General features: G+C 42.1%; 1 protein-coding gene across 3 annotated transcripts in view; it reads left to right on the top strand.

The window, feature by feature from the left end:
- The window catches only part of CLASP1 (cytoplasmic linker associated protein 1), a 269,767-nt gene that overhangs the window by 51,168 nt on the left and 198,089 nt on the right, over positions 1–20,510 (top strand). The window lies entirely within an intron of this gene.

Here is a 20,510-nt window from a genome sequence, read left to right as displayed (position 1 = left end):
TGCTGCATTCTGCACTAGCTCCAGCTTCCAGCGCAGCCTAAAGCCCAATATTTGTTATGCCTGTGATATTTCATAGTTGCCCCACTAACATTATGTCGTTGTGCTGCAGTATAGTGAGCCAGAACAGTGGTCCATCAAGCCTTATATTGCCTGCTATGATTGGCAAACGCTCTCCAGTGCCATAGGCAACTCATTTCCATCCCTGCTGAGATTTTTTTTAAAAAAACTGGTGATCTTGGGGCTTGAGCCTAGGACCCTTCTGCATTCAAAGCATGTGGTCTACTACTAATGTATTCTCTTTTACATGTTAACTAAATGCTTGACAATCACAGCTGAATGTTGCTGGAAGTCATGAGATGCCAACTGAAATTGTTTCATTGGCAAGAAGCACAGAATGACTTCTGTGTATCTGCGGTACAATCCCAGATTGCTTGAGGTTCTAGATTGCATTATACATAGTGCAAATACCGTACTACTTGCCCATTGGAACATGCTTGTTGTCCTGCTAAAGTTTTAAACAAACAACAGAGTAAGGACAGTTTTAAACACGGAGCCAACCACTTACATAATAACCCCAATAGTCGTTCAAAAAGAATATAACAGCTTAAAATATGTAACTTTGGGACTGGCTGTTGTTCATTATGACCTCATTGGAGAGATAACAGGATGTGGATCTTTAAGTATTGGTCACTGCCACATGGGCCCTATTTATAACGTCTTGATTATCTAATTCTTAGTAGCAATGGTACAATTGTTAGCAGATAGGTTCTCGTGTTGGTAATTTCAGCAAAGCCATAAATAGTCATTATGAAGGAAGCCACTTGCCTTCTGATTAGGAGTCCTGGTTAATATCTTCTGATAACAACAGCATTATGGCAAACTTTTTATTTCTGCTATGAAAAACTAATAACTATTGCTCTCCTCTCATGAGTTGAGAACGATGTTTTGTAACCTAAGCCCCAAAGGTTGAAGAGAGTTAGCCATAGATGTTTCTCCAGCCATATATATGCTAACCCAGCCTTCCCCAACTTGGCGCCCTCCAAATGTCTTGGACTAGAACTTCTGTCAACCCCAGCCAGCATGGTTGGGGAAAACTGTCCTAACCTGTGGAAGATTTGTTTCTAGAGCCAAACTTTTGAAAATATCACTGACATGTGATTTTGCATAATTAAGAATAATACTTTTTGCCAATTTTATCTTTTTTAAAGCCTGATTAGATACTCTGGCATAAATAATGAACTGAGCTAGAAAATACTTTGGGTTTTGGCAGTCCTACTTTATTTTTATTTATGTTTTATTTGTTTTGCCCTACCTTAATGTTTTCTGGTTGCTCCCAGGCTCTGTCATTTCTCCAGCTTGCTCAGGCCCCCACACCCTAGCCTTGACTAACTTGCATTGTCCCTTCCCTGCACTTTCCACTTGGTAGCATGCATTCTTCTTTCCTTCACTTCATTCTGTCTTCACCACGCTACAGTTGCATCAGGGCTGCTTTATGGCTACACCTACACATGCAGCAGGTGACATTGTGCTGTGGTGATATTGTGCAGAGCACACAGAATGCAGCTATGTCTTTGCTACCAAGGATGGCTCTATGGAAGGCCTGTGGTTGCCGCTCCCCTGTGGCCTCATCCCATCACATTCTGCTAAATGTAGGAATGCAGAAACCGCACAGGACAGGCAGGATCAAGTATGGTCCCGTCCCCCCCCAAATCTGGACTCTGATGCTGGGTTTGTTCTTTTTCTGTAACATGAGATACTACCGAAGTCCAGAGGGGGTTGGGTATACAGACACAAGTAAATCGACATTTGTATTATGCATTGCTGTGGGTTTCTGGAGGTTTTATTTTGCCTTTTGTAATTGAGGGGTGGAACAGATGGCTTGAGCTTAGTTTAAAGTGGGGATGTCCATTAAAATAACTTGTACTGAGCAATCATCATTCAATAGCTTAGGAAGCACACTTGCTTTCTGAGCCATGCTTTTTGTTCTATTAAAATTCAGTGGAGGAAATGAGCAAGATTGGTTTTTTAGTCTTTAATCATATAAAATAAAATTTAGAAATTAACATATAGACTCACCTAATACATATGTACCTGTCTTTCAACAACAATAAAATCAGATCAGGGAAAACAACAAATACGTGTGAACATTATCTCTAAATTTATAATTCCAGAACATGACAAAGACACTCCATCTTTCAATAAACCTATCCTCAAACATTTTCCTTCTCTAGCCCTTATATAAGAAGTTAATTTCAATATTATTACCACATCCCAGATCCTAAAAAACCAATCAGACAGAGGAGAGGCAGTACTGTTTTGCCAAAATGAAGCTATTGAGATTTTGCTGCTGTCAAAAGATTAATTACTATTTCCACATCAACCTTTTCCACACATTCTTTTAAATAATTTAGGAGTATCCTAAGAGGATGCATTGGAAGATTATAACCTGTTATCTGATCAGTATAAAACGCAACCAGATTCCAGTAATATTTAATTTTAGCACAGTGCCAAAAATGTGTATATAATCTGCTCCACAAGAAATTAGCAGAAACATTAATGTGAAATGGGCAGTGTTAATGAGCTCTTCTGATAAAACAAACTATATGGTATATTTAGTTATGAGGCCTAAGGAGGAAGACTATGGAAACAATGCTCAAATTGAATAGAGTTTTGTTGTCTAAGTTGATATGTTGGTACGCTAGATGGTCTCTCTTTAAAGCAGGGGTGAGCAGAAAGTAGATCTCCAGATGTTTTGAACCTCAACTCCCAGCATGTCTGACCATTGGCCGTGCTGGCAGAGGCTTCTGGGGGTTGAAGTCCCAAAACATCTACCTTCTACCCACCTCTGCTTCAGAGGACTGACATTGCAATCTAGCAGAACATGGCAAAGGTCCCCAACTCCAGATGTCTCTTACTTTAGGTTTCATGGTCTCATGGTCTTGTAACCCAATTCAGATGGGAACAGTTTTGTCAGCAGCTGTAATACTGTTATTACCAAGCAGTGTGTCGTTCAGGGATGTTTGTATGCCAAAATACCAGAGCCCAAGTTCTACAACTCCCAGCGTTCCCCAGCCAGCCATGTGGGAGTTGTAGGACTTATTTCTGTCTAAACATGCATAGGAGTGCCCTTACAGTGCAATATTATGCATGTCTCCTCAGGTAAGTGTGTATAGAATTGCGGCCATACTTATTGCACTTCTGTCAACAGTGCAGAATTGTACTTCTAATGTGATTTGTTTTGAGAATGATTTTCGTCAAGAAAAAATGCATATATGCACCAAAGCAATGAGCCATCTCTCAACTCCCCTGCCCCAGTCTGTAATGGACTGTGGTATTTGGGCATAGTAACATACCTGACCCACACACTGCTTGGTACTAACGGTATTACAGCTGCTGACAAAACGGTTCGCATGTGCTGCTAGGAGTTGTAGGACTTATTTCTGTCTAAACATGCATAGGATTGCACCCTAAGTTAGTTAATTCCTGTAACTCACTTTCATTATTCTTACCTATAGAAGTGAAAAATAGCTGCGGGGGTGGGTGGGGGGAGACAGAGGGGTTGGTGGGAAGCTATTCATGACCAGTCTTATCCTCTTGCCACCTGTGCTGTTGGGATGTGTATACAGGCCTCTAAAGTAGCACCTCTTGGAAGATGTCAATGCAGCTTCTTCATTTTGTGTGTCTGGATTTAGCACAAATATGCTGGTGTGATTTGCATTTGATTTGCCTTCTGCAAGGGTTCTTGACCTAAATTTTTCACTGCTAGCTTTAAAAGTTATAAAAGTTACATACCCTTTGTGTGATAGGAGAATCCTGAATCTTAACTTTAGAATAAATTTTATATAAATGTGTGTACATTTGCATAAATCTACTCAGTTCACATATTCTGGTTCTTTCCCTTCGTATAAGATCTGAAATATTTGGGCAAGGAAGGAGTGGAGATAGAAACAAAGGAGTGGGAAGTAAGAGCCATGGAGTAGGGCAGGGAGTATACGAGGCATGGAAACAAGGTGTCCTTCCTGTAGAACTCCCTTCCTTTTGACCTGCGCCTTGTCCCATCTGTACAGGGATTTAGCAAGCTTTGCAGACCTTCCTCTTCAGTGCTGCTTTTAACTGATATCATAAATTGGCTTCTCTTTGTGAGTGCATTACAGGGCAGCTTTTCGAATTAGTCTGTACATTTCCTAATGTGGCTATTATATCTTTGTGTCTTCCCTTGCTCTTGTTTGTACATTGCTTTATGAGAGCATAGCCCTAAGAAGATTTACTTTAAATGAATGATAATAATTCCCACTGAAGGTCTCCATTCTTCCAAGTCACTTTATTTTCCCATAGACAAGTCCAGGTCCAGCCTTGTTATGAAGTTATGTGAAGTAGTTGCTTTGGGCGACAGATTCCATGGTGGGTGTCATAATGAATAGATGGGATCTGTCATTTTGATGTTTTTGCCTCAGGTGCAAATGTTTCTAATGTTGGCCCCTTCTCAGTTTGTGTGTATGATTTTGGTTTTTTGTCAAACTGAATTCTGTGTTCCCTCGCCCTTTTTCTGCTGATACCCTTGCATTTGTTTTTTTATTTGTCTATTGGTTTGCTAGTTCTAAACTATCCAGTAACTTGACCTTTCTGTGGTTGTTCTGGTATTGCCAGTATGAGGAGTGCCACAGGGTGGGTAAAAGGCAGCTGAGTGGAGCTATAGCAGCCGGACTATGTCAGAGTTAATATTATTTGAATCCCCCTTGTATATGAGTTTATTGAGCTGAGCTAGAAAGCAGGCCTTTTTGCTGTGCCTTTACTTTGTGGCAAAGGCAGCATACAGCAAAGATGGCTGTGTTTTAGTGGCTGCTTATAGCGAGCAGTGGGTGTGAGGGAGAGTCGGGGTGAGAATATTAACGTTTGGTAGCTTTCAAGTGTGCATAATAGAGGAGCCTTCAGAAAAGCATGCTTTTAATAATGAGTAGGCCAGACAACGGTATCTTTCAGCTCTTCCTAGCAGCTTGCCAACATATTATGAAATTCTAGTTTGTAGACCACGTATTTCTGAGGGAAGGACATGGAGGAAAGAGAGAAAGACCTTGTGTGGAAATATTTGGACCAAAATGTGACCCTTGTTTGCTGTATTTTGTTTGGGTATTAAAGCCATATGAGGAAAGAGTACCTGTATACAACATGTTATGCCTTTTTATATAAGACACAGTGGGGGTAGATTGGTAAACATTCTGGAAAGTTTGGAGCCACAGGAAAAACATTCTGTGCACACTTTCATTTCCTCCAATGAATGGTATAACCTCCATTGGATTTCAGCAACTGTGGGAGGTTTCAAGAATATTAATTTCCCTTCTGTATTCCTACCAGGGACTTTGACATGTATTATACTCTGTTTTTTGTCCCAAAGCTTACATAATTATCTGGGAAACCTTGCCACCAAAACAAAATTGTGGGGTTTGGGTTTGTTTTGTGGAATTGCCAGACAAAATATGCTTAGTTTATAATGTAGTGTTGTTACTCCCTCACAATACCAGTCTTGTCTGTGATAGGTTTTGCAACCAACGTAATTATCAGTATAACCGTTCTTCTGTGAAATGGAATTCCTATTTGTGGAACTCAAAAATAACTGCTACAGGGGCAAGAACATAAACATAACCTTGCTGGACTGTCTAACTTAATGCTGTGGTGCCAAGACCGGGTTGCTGTAGGGTGATAGTGCAAAATCATGCGGCAATAAAAGGAGTCACCAATTCTGGTGGCTGAATTGATTTTGAGCTACTGGCAGTCTAAATTGTATAGATATCTGCAACATGGGGTATGTTCCCTGTCCATTTTAGTTAACATCCTATTCCTTATCTCAGATAATTAGTATGTGCATGTGTGGTTGGGGTGTGTGTTTTTTACTTTTAAAATTAATTGTAATGGGCTATTTTATATTTGCTTCCGGAAGTGTTATTACTGGTCCCAAATCTTTAGGGTGTGGTAGCCTATACACTAAAATATATAAATAAATCCTAAATGTATTTATAAATCCTATTTTTTCTAAATTATTGTCGTTGTTGTTATTATTCCTCCTCCTCCTCCTCCTCCTCTTGCACTCAGTTCAACTGAAGGCTATAACCTCATTTCCTGGGACAGTTGTAGCCCAACCCTAACCATGTTTACTTGACTTGGGACGAAGTAACACTGACGTTAGCAGGACATTTTCAGGTAAGTATGCTTAGGACTACAGCCACAGTTGATAATGTCAGTTCCTTCAGTTCATGTAAACCCGTGTGTGTGTGTGTGTGTGTGTGTGTGTGTGTCTTGCACTTGTCTCTAAGGACTGAGCAATAATAGCTGCTTTGCGAATCAGTATGTTTGAAAAGCAGTATACAAATATTGCGGATAAAACTAAAGTGGGGGTCTTCTGTTAAAGCAAAGAGTTGGTTATCTTCATGACTGGAGTACTGCATATTCTGATCAACTCCTTTAGATTTATTTCTTGGAAGCTATAGTAACATTTTATTTTATATTTCAAGCTGATTGTAACTGGTCTGATACAAGTGAGTGTGTTTGGGTCCCTGTCCTTGCAGACAGAATTAGTCTTTTCTGTACTCTCTGGTCCAGTTCCCACGTCACGATCAGCCATACTGAAAAAAAAACCATGGTGGGTGGATTGTTCGCTTGCTAACCCACATTACTCCCGACAGACGATCAGGCGCACTGTAACTTGCAGTGTTTTGCTTTCCCCTTAGTCTTCCTGCCTGCTCCTGGCACGCATCCCAGGAGTCCTCATGTCAGCAGGCTTTTTACTATTGGTACGTTTTGTGTGCTGGGCGTGTTTTGCCTTTGTCAGCTCCAGAGGGAAACTCCCCCCGCCCCATTGCTATCTGCAAAGACTTTTATGAGAAATAGGAGTTAAACCAAGTGTATGGGTTTTTGTAAGCCTTTTGCTGTGCCTGCCAGAGAAGTGGCTTACGTTTGCCCTCCCCCTCCTCCACCACCTGCAAAGAGTTTTCTGAGCAATAAGAATAAGAGCCTCCCTGCACCCCCACCAAACGTGTGATTTCCTTTTTTTAAGCTTTTGGCTGCCCTTTGATTAAAAAAGCCACCTTGGCTGCTCCTCGCAATCGGGGAGGAGCGACGTACCTCTCTCTTCCTAGGAGAGCTGTTTGTGACTTACCTCTGGGCAAGCATGTGCACCCCCAATTTGGGACCATGGCAATTTGGAAGGGGGGATTTAAGCTTTCCCCCTTCCTGTTTTCATACCCCAATCCCCCCCACCGCGCTTGTTTTGAGATTTTTTTTAACTCACCCCACCCCGCTTGGGTAGGGAATTTCAGCATGAAAACAGGAGGGGAGGGAAGCTTAACCCCCCCCCCTCCAAATCACCATAGTCCCAAATTGGGGCCACATGGGCTTACCTAGAGGTAATGCAATCATGCATACACACATAGCTGTACTAGGAAGAGGACTGTCTCACCTCACAAGGAGGGGAAAATGGTCACTGTCAAATGAAGCACTGAAATGGAGGAGGATGGGGTGGAGGGCACTGAAAAGGGATGGGGGAGGGAGACCGCAGTAGCACACACTGTTGCTAGGCAGAGTTCAGCAAGCAAAATTTTGGTTGGATTTTGCACCGCTCTTGCCAGGTGACTCTGTAGCCCTTTTGAATAAACCATGCTGTAGCCACCCTGCTAGGTTTGGACACCACAACAAGCCACCCTGAACAAACCAGCAACAAGCCATGGGTTCTCAGGGTGGCTTGTGTGTGGCTAACAAACCATGCTGAAGCCACCCTGCCGGGTTTGGATAACACAAAAAGTCACTCTGAAACAAACATGGATCACAACCCACAGTGGTTTATGTTGTGCGAACCCAGTCTCTGAGCTGGTTCACACATCATGCTAAACCACCCTGAAAATAACCTTCAGTGGGCTGGTTGTTCGCTCGCTAACCCTCATTACTTCCAACAGACGATCAGGCATATGTGGCTTGCTGTAGCTTGTTTCTCCCTTAGGCCTCCTGCCTGGCCTGGCATGTATCCCATGGGCCTTTGCAGCACAACTTCAGCAGCCTACTCCACTATTCTACTAATGAGCGCATTTGCACTTATTAGTAGAGTAGATTTTTTTTGTAGAATTTTTTTTTCTCCTTTGGGGAGATTTGCACAAATTGAAGGTTTTGTTTTGTTTGTTTACCTTTGGGGAGACTTGCGTGCATTTAACGTTATTTATTTATTTTTACACTTTCAGGGAGAGTTATGCAAATCCGCTAAAGCACAGTAACTAAGGTGCAGTGGCATGAGAACTGGCCCTCTGTTTTCATCAGTGGACCTCCTCCCAGTCTCCCTGTCATCTGAAGTTAGGCAGGTGATAATAGAGATGCTGACTTGCTCAGTCAGGATGCACTTTATATGGAATGCTCTCCCAGAGAAGCTTGCTAGGTGCCATCTTGATAGGGCTTTTGCCAGGTGAAAACTTAAAAAGAGTTGTCCAGGAATTCTAGCATAATTTATGCCTGGTCAGTTGTGGTTTTTATTGCTGCTTATGGTTTTTGGTTGTTTATGTGATTTATTTTGATGCTGATTTTTTTTGGTACTGATTATTTTTGGGCTGACTTTATCTGGTTTTTTAAAAAAATTATATTAGCCCAGATCAGTTGTATAATTCTTGGTCCAACCACCTCCTGGTTTCCTGGAGCAAGAATTAGCTTGAGCATTCCCTTTTCCCTCTCCTTCTGTGCACCAGGCTTCAAAGAAAATTTCTTGGTTTATTAAGCCACTGTTTGCCATGATAGCTGAACTGGAAAACTATTATTTGAGCTCTGCGACTTGCCATGAATCCTGGTTTGTAGGATGCGCTTGGATCACATTTTCCTGGCAAAGTGGGAGGAGGGAGGGTTCATGCTTGTTGCATGTTCCATTTCATAAACACTCACTGGAGTTTAGAATGTGACATCTAAACTGAACTAGCGATCTTACTGCTTTTATTGTCCATTGCTCTGGGAGTCTGGCTGGAAAAATAAAATAAAGGAGATACCATTTTTAGAAGTCAAAGTGCAAGGCATTGCCTAGCTCTAAAACTGAAGCAAACTTAGCAACCCTGGAGCTGGTCGGTTCAAGTCAGGCACACTAATTCTACCTACTGGTCACAGCGACTGATGTTATGAGTTCAGAACAATGTTTCATATGAGTTGTGAATGATTTCTTTGATGCTCGTACCTGCCCTTTTCCTTCAGATGTAGAATTACCCTTTGAATGGTAAAATTCAATTATCTCTATAGCAGATGACAGAATAGGAATTGTACTGGTCTCACAGGTTGAGAAGTACCCAACAAGTGAGACACGCTTTTAATAAGTCAGATTAAAAAAAAAAAAATACTAGTGGTGAGCCTTTGTCATGGCCTTAGTAAGGTTTAGGTGCTGATTCAGTGAAAATCAAAGAAGCTGCTTCAGTGATTATGTAGAACTGGGTTTGTAGGTCTGTTTGCTCTGTTTTTCTCTTTAGCCCCATTCACTGCAGAGGGTTCTGTCCAATTTACATTTGAGTAGAGTTGTTGGCTCTGTTGCTTGCCAGGGAACAGAACTGGAGCTGGAATGAGCTAGAAAAAATGCAGAACTCTGGGAACTGTAGTTCCCTGAGGATGCTAAGGAACTCTAGTAGAGGATTTGCAGCACCTCCCCACACTAGTTTACAGGATTTAGGGAGCACCCATGACTCTTAAAGTGGCAAGAACTAAATATAACTCTCTGTTCTACATATGGCCTCAATTATATTTTAGCCGGATGGGTTTTCCCTTTAAAAAATTCTTAAGAAAATACAACCTCCACTTTTTGGATGGTCTGGCTAACTTAGGTCCCATTGATTTCAATGGGCCTTATCTATGTAAGACTAAGTCTGGATCCAACCCAGGATGTTCAGATGAAGGCTGCCCAGCCAATTGTTGCTCCAGTAAATCTAGTTCTTTGGTTTGTCAAAAAAAAGCTTTTGAAACATTTCTGTATAACATTATCACTGTCATCCATGTTAATTGTAATCATTTACATTTGAATACTATTGTCTACAGAACTAGATTGCGGGGGAGGGGAGATTGCTTCTCAGTGATATTTACAATATAACTAATACAGTTGAGGTTTTTGTTTGTTTATTAAAGAGGTCAAAATATAAGTTTTTTCTGCCCCCCTCCCTAATAGTTTCTTGATGGAAGGCTGAGTGTCTGCCTGCATTGTGTATTATAGAGTAAATATCCTGCATGTGATGTTTTGGATAAGAAAAAGATTTCTCTTCTATTCTGGCAGATTAACCTTTTTCTGAGTAATTGAGATTTATAATTATAGCAGCAGTAGTAGTTGGAAAACAGCTGGACTTGAGTATGGGCTTGGAACATCGCAGCCTCCCAGTGCCTTCCTTTTGCTGCTGCTGCTGCAAAGAACAGACCCAAGAGCTGATTCCATCTTGGCCTGTGTGAGGGAGCCCATTCCCTTGTGGGCAGGGCCAGCCCCCCCATTAGGCAGAATGAGGCAGTCGCCTCTAGCAGATGCCGGGAGGCAGCAGCGAGCTGCTGGAGGAGAGATCTGTGTGCCATGCAGCCTCCCCTGCCCCTCCCTAAGATAGCCTGCTGCCTTCAGGTTCAGTGGGGGACTCTGTCTTAAAGCTAGTGCTGAAAAAAGATTCAACTGTCAGTCCAGTCAGCTTTTGTCCATGGAACTGGAGGGCGCCATCTTCTTCTTCTCAGGCAGCAAAATGTCTTGGGCTGTCTGCTTGTAGGACACAAACAGATGCTGCTGCCAGGCCTGTGCTTGCCAGCATACATCAAGCAAGGCTTTCTCTTGTGGCTGCTGCAGGTGATGAGTTGCCACTGGTATGGTGTTGCCACAGAGAGGGATGCCCATTTTGGAGATGGAATGAGGGTGCATTGTCCTCATGCCTTTTAGGGTTAGGTCTAGTTTGTTGGTAACCTTCTGGTAGGAGGAGAGTGTTGGAAAGTTGGTCTGAGGTAGACCCCAAGTTACAGTTTTTGAATTTGCTGTTTATCTCTATTTCCATCCCATTGGAGGCACTTTGAATTCAGTTGTTTAGACTGTTTTATTATTTGCTGCTCCTTTCCCCCCTCTCTTATCTCCATTTTTGTGCATTGGCTTTTGCTTTTAATTATTACTGCTGTTAGGTACTATTTCTCTGGGTCTTGTAATTGCTTTTAATTTTTGAATGTAAAGTTGGCATGCTGATCAGTTGACTGGTCAGAGTATTGTCAATTGATCAATTGGCCAATCACTTATTATTGGAAATGATGCTTGAACAATTTGCCTTGGGCTGCAAATACTAAACCAACTTATTGTGGAATAAACCCCATTGAACACAATGGGACTTATTTGAGAGTTAGCTTCCAAGGAGTGTGCTGTTAAAAGCTGACATTTGTTTTTGAAAAGTTGTTTTTTCTTGCTTTATTTTTATTTTTTAATTTCACGTTTTAAGAATTTTGAAACTGTAGGCTAAACTAGATGTCCTGGGAAAAAGTCAAAGAGACTTGTTCAGTTAATCTTTTGTATTTAAAGAAACCTTACCTAACATCCTAAAATCATAATTCATTATATTAAGATAGGTTTTCATTGTTTTACTATAATAGCTAACTCATCTTTTTTGCAGTTGGCATAAGTTTCAAACCTGTTGATGATTAAAGTATCTTACAGTTACTATTGTAAAAATATGTGACTATTGATTGCCTATTATGAGTCTTAAATAGACCTTTTTTGGGGGGGGGGACTAAATGTAGTTGAAAGCCATTTTGGAATCCTATCTTTGTTGAAATGTGGGGTATTAATATAACAGTGCAAGTTATTCTAATTGGTATCCTTAAATGGCTTGGGAGGGTGGGTAGACCCCAAGGGTGCATCAAAATGCATGTAAATATTTCCCTGTTTTACCATTTTTTAGATAAAGAATGCATGGTTGAGAGGCAGGAATGGGACATTTTTTCCCCTCCAATCAGACTTGATAGTTAAGATACTGGAGTGTGTTGTTGTTCGATCCCATTACTTCAGATAAAGATAAATGAAAGTTATAAAGTAGCCCCTTTCATTTAAATCTTCTAGAGTGGGTAGCTATGTTAGTCTACTGCTGCATAAAACAATGAAGAGCCTTTAGACTTTTAACACATTTACTGTGGCCTAATTGGGGTCGGTGGAAGTGGTAGTGCCTGGAGACTGTTTGAGACCCTTCTCTCCTTCAGTCAAGCCTGAGCCTGTCTTTGCTGCTTGTTTCAACACACATAAGGACAGGGCTGTCATGCTGGGCTGGGGCATAAGCTTCTGTGGACTAGAGCTCATTCCATGCATCTGATCATGTGGGCTCTAGTCCACCAAAACATATATGCCGCAATAAATCAGTTAGGGTGAAATCCAGTGTCGTGCGAGCAGACTACCCTTTGCTCTTCCCCATGTGTGCTCCTCAAATCTGCTCCAGATGGTCCCCAAACCCTCTGGAGGAGGTTTGGTGGGTATGTGGGGGGCTGCAGGACGGAGGGGAAATCATTCCACCAGTGGTTACTGTTGTGTTGATGGACAACCAGTGCTGGATACATCCCTTAGTCTGGGGATGGGCAAATTGTGGCCCTCCAGATGTTTTGGCCTACAACTCCCATGCTCCCTCACCATTGGCTATGCTTTTTACTCCTTTTTATTTTACTCTCTTCTATTATCTATTTTACTCACTTCTATTGCTTAATGACTATATGTTTGTAACCTGTATAGATAACATTGCTTTATCAGATATTTTGGATATTATCTGTCTTCACCAGTTTACTTATCCCAATTAGTTTATTGCTTCTTGGTTTGGGGTTGGGGTATATTTCCTATTTGGTCTGCAAAACATCTGGAAGCCCACAAGTTGCCCACCCTTGCCTTAATCTTTAAGGTGGTTCCACAAGACTTGTTGTTTAAATACACTGGATGAAACAGCATGTTTTAAAACAAAACAATACTTGCCTTTTATTGTAATGGGTAACTGCAGAAGACCCAACTGCCTTTAGAAATGTTTGCAATGTAGCTATCGCAACACTGTCAGTATTTATTAACTACAGTGGACTAATAAAAGGAGTAGGAACAAGAGGGCAGCAAGTATAGTTTTGTTTTAATTGAAGGTGACAAGTTTTTGGTGGATTTTAGATGGTTTGTAGAATAATAAGGAATTAAGTTCGTTGACAGTGAAACTTTAGAAGTCCCTCTCCTCCAACCTCCTACATGTAGTGTAATTTTGTTTTGGATGGTGGTAGCCCATCCCAAGCAACCTCTCCTCCATCCACGTGTTCACTGCACTCCCTGCGTGTCTAATGATAGGAAGGGCATTCCTGATCTTCTTCCTCTCCAACTCCCATACATCCTGTTTGCAATTACGGGCTACACTTTCATCTTGGTCCCTTCGCAAACATGGAATAGTGCTTCTGGAATCAACCCAGATTTACAGCTGCATAGACAATACAGTAATTTGGCTTTCTCTGTGTTTGTTCCGTCTGCGATGATGGTTTGCATTACAAATGACAATTACTTTTCAAAATATTATTCGAAATGCTATATCCACTCATCAAAGGAAGTTGGTTTGCTGTGGTTAGGCAGCAAATACATTCTTGGCGGTAGCTGATCTGACTTTTCTCAGTTGTAGTTGGATGCAAACTGATTTTGAAGAACAATGTGGGAAATCGTTGGCCACGATTTGAGTGCATACAGTTTACTGTGAATTTGTCTGTAGAGTTGAATATAGAATTCTAGAGTGGTTCTGAAGGTCCATCACCCCTTGTTCGGCATAAAGCTTCTTTAAAAAAACAAACAAGCTTGCATGAGAATGGCATGTTTCCAGTGTTACTGGAAAAAAGACAACTTTCTGTTGTCATGTTCAAATCTCTCTAGCTTCTTGTGTTTGCTACTGTAATTTATACACTGAAAATTAATAAGCATCAACTGTGGAAGACCTCAGAGTGAAACTTGCCTTTACTTTAATCTTGCATCAAAAAGCTAATATAAAAATAGGAGTGGTGTTTTTTTTTACATCTTTTAATCATCACAGTATGCTTGGGAAGTGGGTACATGTTTATGAATGTTCAGTTGGAGAAGTAAAATCAGTATGGATATGAGACAGCTTCTTGGGTTGGGTGACCTGAGGGCGGGGCAGGAGAATCCCAACAAAACCTTTCAGATGGACATGGCTCGTTGTTGAGGGAGGAGCACCTATAACCAAACAATAGATTGCTGTCTTCCAGATGTGCATGTGTGCAGAGGAGGGGAAAATCATGCACAGTGTCAGAGATGCCTACAGGATAAGGGATGTGTTTGATAAAACAACAAAGATCAAAGCCAGACCATTGGTTAATTTAGCCCTGCTCTGTGTCCTAATAGGCAGCTGCTTCTGCTACCCGAGATTAACTATAGGGATTTGGAAAATGAACCTGAGACTTCTATATGCAAAGCAGATACTCTACCACAGAGCAATGGCTCCTGTGAGAGTGAAATATTAGACAAGCAAGAAAATATTTCACATGATCTGGAGGAAAATGTTCCTTCTTCCCTGTTAATCATCCAGTCTTTTTTTGCAGGTGGGGGCAGGGGGATGACTTCACGATTCCAGGTCTTGCTATCAATCTGTGCGCAAAGATGATTTGGTTGAGTGTCCCCAAATATTACAATCTGTAGCACTGAAGAGTTATCTCATAGCAAGAAGTATTCCATTTCCATTTGTAACTTAAGGAACATAGGAGATCGCCTTATGCGAAGTCAGACCATCCAGTGGTAGGCAACTTGGTGTCCTCCAGCTGTTTTGGACTATAACTCCCATAGTCCCTGACAATTGGCCATGTTGACTGGAACTGATGGGAATTATAGTCATCAACATCTGGGGGGGGCATCGAGTTATCTACTCCTACATGGCAGCAGCTCTTCAGGGTTTCAGACAGGAGTCTTTTCCAGCCCCACCTTCAGATGCTGGGAACTGAACTTTGGCGTCAGGAAGGCTAAAGCGGAGAACGAGGTGAGGTTAGCGAGGGATGCTAAAAACAACAAAAAGGCTTTCTTCAGCTACGTGCATAGTAAAAGGCAGAGGAAAGAAATGGTTGTTCAGCTATTAAATAAGGATGGCAAAATGATAACAGATGACAAAGAAAAGGCAGAGGTGCTCAATTCCTACTTTGGCTCAGTCTTCTCCCAAAAGAGGGTCTATGACCCCCCTGGCAAAGGCGAAGTACAGGCTGAAGGGGCAGGATTGCAGCTTGAGATCGACAGGCATATGGTCAAGGAACACCTCATTACTTTGAATGAGTTCAAATCTCCAGGGCCAGATGAACTGCATCCTAGAGTAATAAAGGAACTGGCAGAAGAACTCTCAGAACCGCTGTCTATTCTCTTTGAGAAATCATGGAGGACCGGGGAAGTGCCAGATGACTGGAGGAGGGCTAACGTTGTCCCTATCTTCAAAAAGGGTAAAAAGGAGGAACCTGGGAACTACAGACCAGTCAGTCTGACATCAATCCCTGGGAAAATTCTGGAGCAGATCATAAAGCAATCCATCTCGAAGCACCTTGACATCAATGCCGTGATTACTCGAAGCCAACATGGATTTGTCAAAAACAAGTCCTGCCAGACAAATCTGATCTCATTTTTTGATCAAGTCACCTCCCTTGTAGACCGTGGGAATGCTGTAGACATCATATACCTCGACTTCAGCAAAGCTTTCGACAAAGTGCCCCATGATATCCTGATGAGCAAACTTGCTCGAAGTGGGCTAGATGAAACAACGATCCGGTGGATCCACAGTTGGCTACAGAATCGGACTCAAAGAGTGCTTATCAATGGGACCTTCTCAAGCTGGGGAGAGGTAACGAGTGGGGTACCGCAGGGCTCAGTCCTGGGCCCAGTGCTCTTCAACATTTTTATTAATGACTTGGAGGAGGAGGTGCAGGGAATGCTGATCAAATTTGCAGATGACACAAAATTGGGAGGGATAGCTAATACTTTGGAAGACAGAAACAAAATTCAAAGTGATCTGGATAGACTGGAGTGCTGGGCAGAAAACAACAGAATGGCATTTAATAGGGACAAATGCCAAGTTCTGCACCTAGGAAAAAGAAACCAAATGCACAGTTACAAGATGGGGGATACGTGGCTCAACCACACTACGAGCGAGAAGGATCTTGGAATTGTTGTCGATCACAAGCTGAATATGAGCCAACAATGTGATGTGGCTGCAAAAAAGGCAAATGCTATTTTGGGCTGCATTCATAGAAGCATCGCTTCCAAATCCCGGGAAGTACTAGTTCCCCTCTACTCAGCACTGGTTAGGCCTCATCTGGAGTACTGTGTCCAGTTCTGGGCACCACACTTTAAGAAGGATGCAGACAAGCTGGAGAGGGTTCAAAGGAGGGCAACAAAGATGATCAGGGGACTGGAAACAAAGCCCTATGAAGAGAGACTGAAAGAACTGGGCATGTTTAGCCTTGAGAAGAGAAGACTGAGGGGAGATATGATAGCACTCTTCAAGTACTTGAAAGGTTGTCACAGAGAAGAAGGCCAGGATCTCTTCTTGATCATCCCAGAGTGCAGGACACGGAATAATGGGCTCAAGTTACAGGAAGCCAGATTCCGGCTGAACATCAGGAAAAACTTCCTGAGTGTCAGAGCAATACGGCAATGGAACCAATTACCTGGGGAGGTGGTGGGCTCTCCCACACTGGAGGCCTTTAAGACGAGGCTGGACAGCCATTTGTCAGGGATGCTCTGACTTGGATTCCTGCATTGAGCAGGGGGTTGGACTCGATGGCCTTGTAGGCCCCTTCCAACCCTACTATTCTATGATTCTATGATTTGCATACAAAGTTATTGCCCTCCTCTATTTGTCCAATGTTGGGCTACTTGGCCATTAGGCTAATATTGTCTACTCTGACTGATGGTATTTTTCCAGGGTCTTAGATGAAGGTCTTTCACTTCATCTGCTGCCTGATTTCATATGCGTGCGCGCACACACACGGAGATGCCAGGGATTGAACCTGGTATCTTCTATATGAGAAGCATATTGCTCTACCACTGAGCTATAACTGCTCCTGTGTCTAAGAGGTAAAGGAGATGGAGGGAACTTAGTCCTTGAAAGCTAGGAGTAATAATAAAATTCCTGACCTCAGTATGCCATACATTCCTTTTTTCTTTTAAAAAGTCAGTGTAAATAAGCATTTGTTTACTGTGTTAAAAAATACCCTGCAATTCTAACTATAAGAGACTATTCACCTAGCTTGCATCACAAATTCTCTTTCAAGTTCTTTGCATGTTTGATGCTAGATCAAAGAAAAAACAAGTTCAAAACTCTTTCAAAGGACAGTGCTAATAAAAAATAAAATAAAATTATAGTGTCTGTTGCCATACAAGATGAGATATATATCTCAATATGTTACAGGTGGGAAAACTGTATCTGATTTCAGATTGCATGGCCACTGTTGGGATAATGACTGCTAACAGAATCGGGGTTCAAACAGCTCTTAAAAAGCAATTGGATTGACTGGCAGATTGATCCTAAATATATGTCCCACTGTGCTTTAGACTGCAGGTTTAAATACTTTAAAATATTTAACAGTTGTTTGTCTTCTAGTTCCTGGATCTTCAGATTCTGATACTGTCATGACTCAAAGTAAGCCTTGCTCTAAGTTAACATTCTGTACTGTGCTTCCGAACCTATATATTTATGCACAAAAGGTATGTATAAATGGGACCTGAAACAGTGTATTCAGTGTATTCCTACTTCCTACAAGGAGTGCTTCTGCTTAGGGCTCCAGCCAGCCATGTCCTCTTCAGGATACCATAAACTGTAGGGAGCCCTTCACAGGCCATTTAACTCCCCTCTTGTTTCTCAGCAACCCCTATTTGGAGTGGGTCAGCCGTTTAACAGGTTCCCTATAAATGTGGTATTATACAAACTACTATTTTGCATGGGCAATCTCCAGTGCTGCCATTGCACCTCTACTGAGTATGTTGTGCTAGTGGGACCCACCACCAATGCAATAGGAAGCTAGTGGTTGCTAGAGCAATGCTATAAACAAGCCAAAACACTCGTGTTCGCTAGCTCCTGACCTCCCCCTTCTCCTGACCTAAAACTAGAATTTTAGCTTGTTTCCAGTTGGTTTAGGAAGTGCTAGCTTCTTGTTGTACCAGTGGTGGGTCCCGCTTGCACATGGTCAGCATTGGATACTGCCCTATGAGTTTGTGTGCATTTTCTTACAAGCTCTTCCCCTGCCTGGCTGTCTCACCTGTAATAAAACTCTGAATTGCTGGATGAAATTTCCTTTTAATTGTTTTGTAGTGAGGAGAATCCAGTTGGAGAAGGTCAAGCAAGAAATCCAGGAAGGAGGATAATGGGACCATGCCTGTCATATTACATTTGTATCTTGCTCAACTTCTTTCTAGTATAGCTACAAGGGGCCAGGCATATATCTACCTGGAGCAGGGGTGGAGAACCTGTGGCCCACTGGATGTTGTTGTACTATAACTCCCAGCATCCTGACCATTCGCTATGCTGGCAGGGGCTGACTGCATTTTGAAAACCTGTCTGCACTGTGTTTCTTTCAGAGGATCTGGAGTGATGGCAAAAGTAGTACAGTGTTTGTAAGTGATGATGTCATGACTCTGACTCCTACTGTACCTCTTGGGGCTTGCAGAGCCAGGCCTCTGTCTCTCAGCTGAATGGGACATAGCAAAATGACCTCCCCATTTCTTGCACATAGAGTCCCTTCTCACAATTCCTGCTTGTAATTTTGGTGTCATTTGGCTGCAGCTAGTTTCATCATGGGGCCATGCTGGAGCCCACTTTGTGCTGCGAATTCTTGGTTATCATATGAAAAGACCGCAGGCATGTGCAATTTCTCAATACAGATATGGAGAAGCTTCCCACCACGCCATTATGTTTTGCAGCTTTTGCTTTTTCATCTGGCTGTTGAATATATATGTTGAGTTATCAGGGACCAGTTTGAGTTATATAAAGTAAATGACCATGCTGGTGACCATTATACCTAGGGGTATATGTTCTCCATATTGAAACAGATTGGAATTCTACAACCTGACAACCTGTGAAACCATATAAATTGTGCAAATACAGCACACAAGGCCAGTTTATCTTAATAAATTGCCTCTCTGGCTTCTGAGATCTTGAAAGTGCATGGGCAAAGCCTGCCAAGGCTCCTTTACAGCTATGAGAGCTAGAGGGTGTGTTTGGACAATCGTGGGGGCAAAAGAAGTCATTGTGGCTTTTTCTCCTGCTCCCATGTATGCTGCTCATATGACCACGATTTGCATAATTACCCATGATGCAACGTGGGTTGCTGTGTCATCTGAACTCAGCACAGTGTGCAGCAGGGGTGGTTTCTTACTTACACCACAACCCTTATTACAGACCATGGTTGTGGCATGGGTAAGAACCCATCCCGCCACCCACTGCACTGGGTTCGGACGACATGGAAACCTGCACCGCATTGTGGGTAATTATACAAATTGTGTTCACTCGCGCAGCATGCGTGGGAGCGGGGGAAGAAGCCATGATGGCTTCTTTAGCCCCTGCGATTGTCTGAACCCAGTCAATGACTTGCTGATTTTCTGGGGAAGATGAATTCTGCTTCCATTCGTTTTTTCTCTTCTTTCTTTTTCTTTTGCCTTATTGATATTCTCCTGGAATTGTGGCATATGCAGTCCCAATCATACCTGTTTTGTAGGTGTGGATATGCTTGCCCCTACTCTTGGCTGGTTTTACTCCTCCACGGTTATAATATTGGTGGTGAAGTGGCACAGATGGATTATCTCCATCTGAGAGTCTGTGGACCAAGGATACTTGGATGCTTCACTGCCATCACAAAAAGTGGGATTCCCTTAGTTCACCATGGAATATGTCTGGTCTTCGGATGGTTGAGATGTACAGTGACCTTGAAATCTTTTATGAATCATTAAACTTCATTAGAATCCTGTCTGCTGCTAGAAGATAATGAATGGCTGGACAAGAGAGAAATTGTGCAGCTTTGCAAAGACATTCCTTGTGCCTGAATACAGCTTTGGAATAGATAGATAGATATAATTTATTTTTACAGACGCCTTGATTCCAGCTATGGGATTTATTTCATTTTCAATTACTGGCTTTTTGTTAGTACTTCTGCACTTGGTCATATGTCTTCCTATGTGCATGTGTTTATGTATTTAAATTGTGATCATCCAGATGCCACTTTGAGTTTGTTTTTTACTTTGTGTTCAGTTGCCTATTATGCCCCTGATCAATGAAATACATCTGTCTCTCTTCTACCTCTCTGTCTTCTACCCTTAAGCTTAATGCAGGTCACAAAGGTTAAAAATAGCCACAGCCAGATTGGAAAGTGAAACCTGAGTACAGATGTATGAACATAGGGCAATAGGTGCCAGAAGAGCTCCCCTTTTTCTCATCTCTTATATGAGGTGGGGCTTTTCTGCACAGTCACATTTTTTATTTCTTGTTTGTTGCTGACAACCCACATGCCTTTTCTTAAGGCTTCACTTTTGT

The sequence above is a fragment of the Heloderma suspectum genome, chromosome 1 (assembly GCF_057233095.1).
Source record: "Heloderma suspectum isolate Gila_16-S chromosome 1, 16-S_ref, whole genome shotgun sequence".
Lineage (NCBI taxonomy): Eukaryota > Metazoa > Chordata > Lepidosauria > Squamata > Helodermatidae > Heloderma > Heloderma suspectum.
Note: the sequence above shows the minus strand (reverse complement) of the source record. Positions and strands in the feature narration are given on the sequence as shown.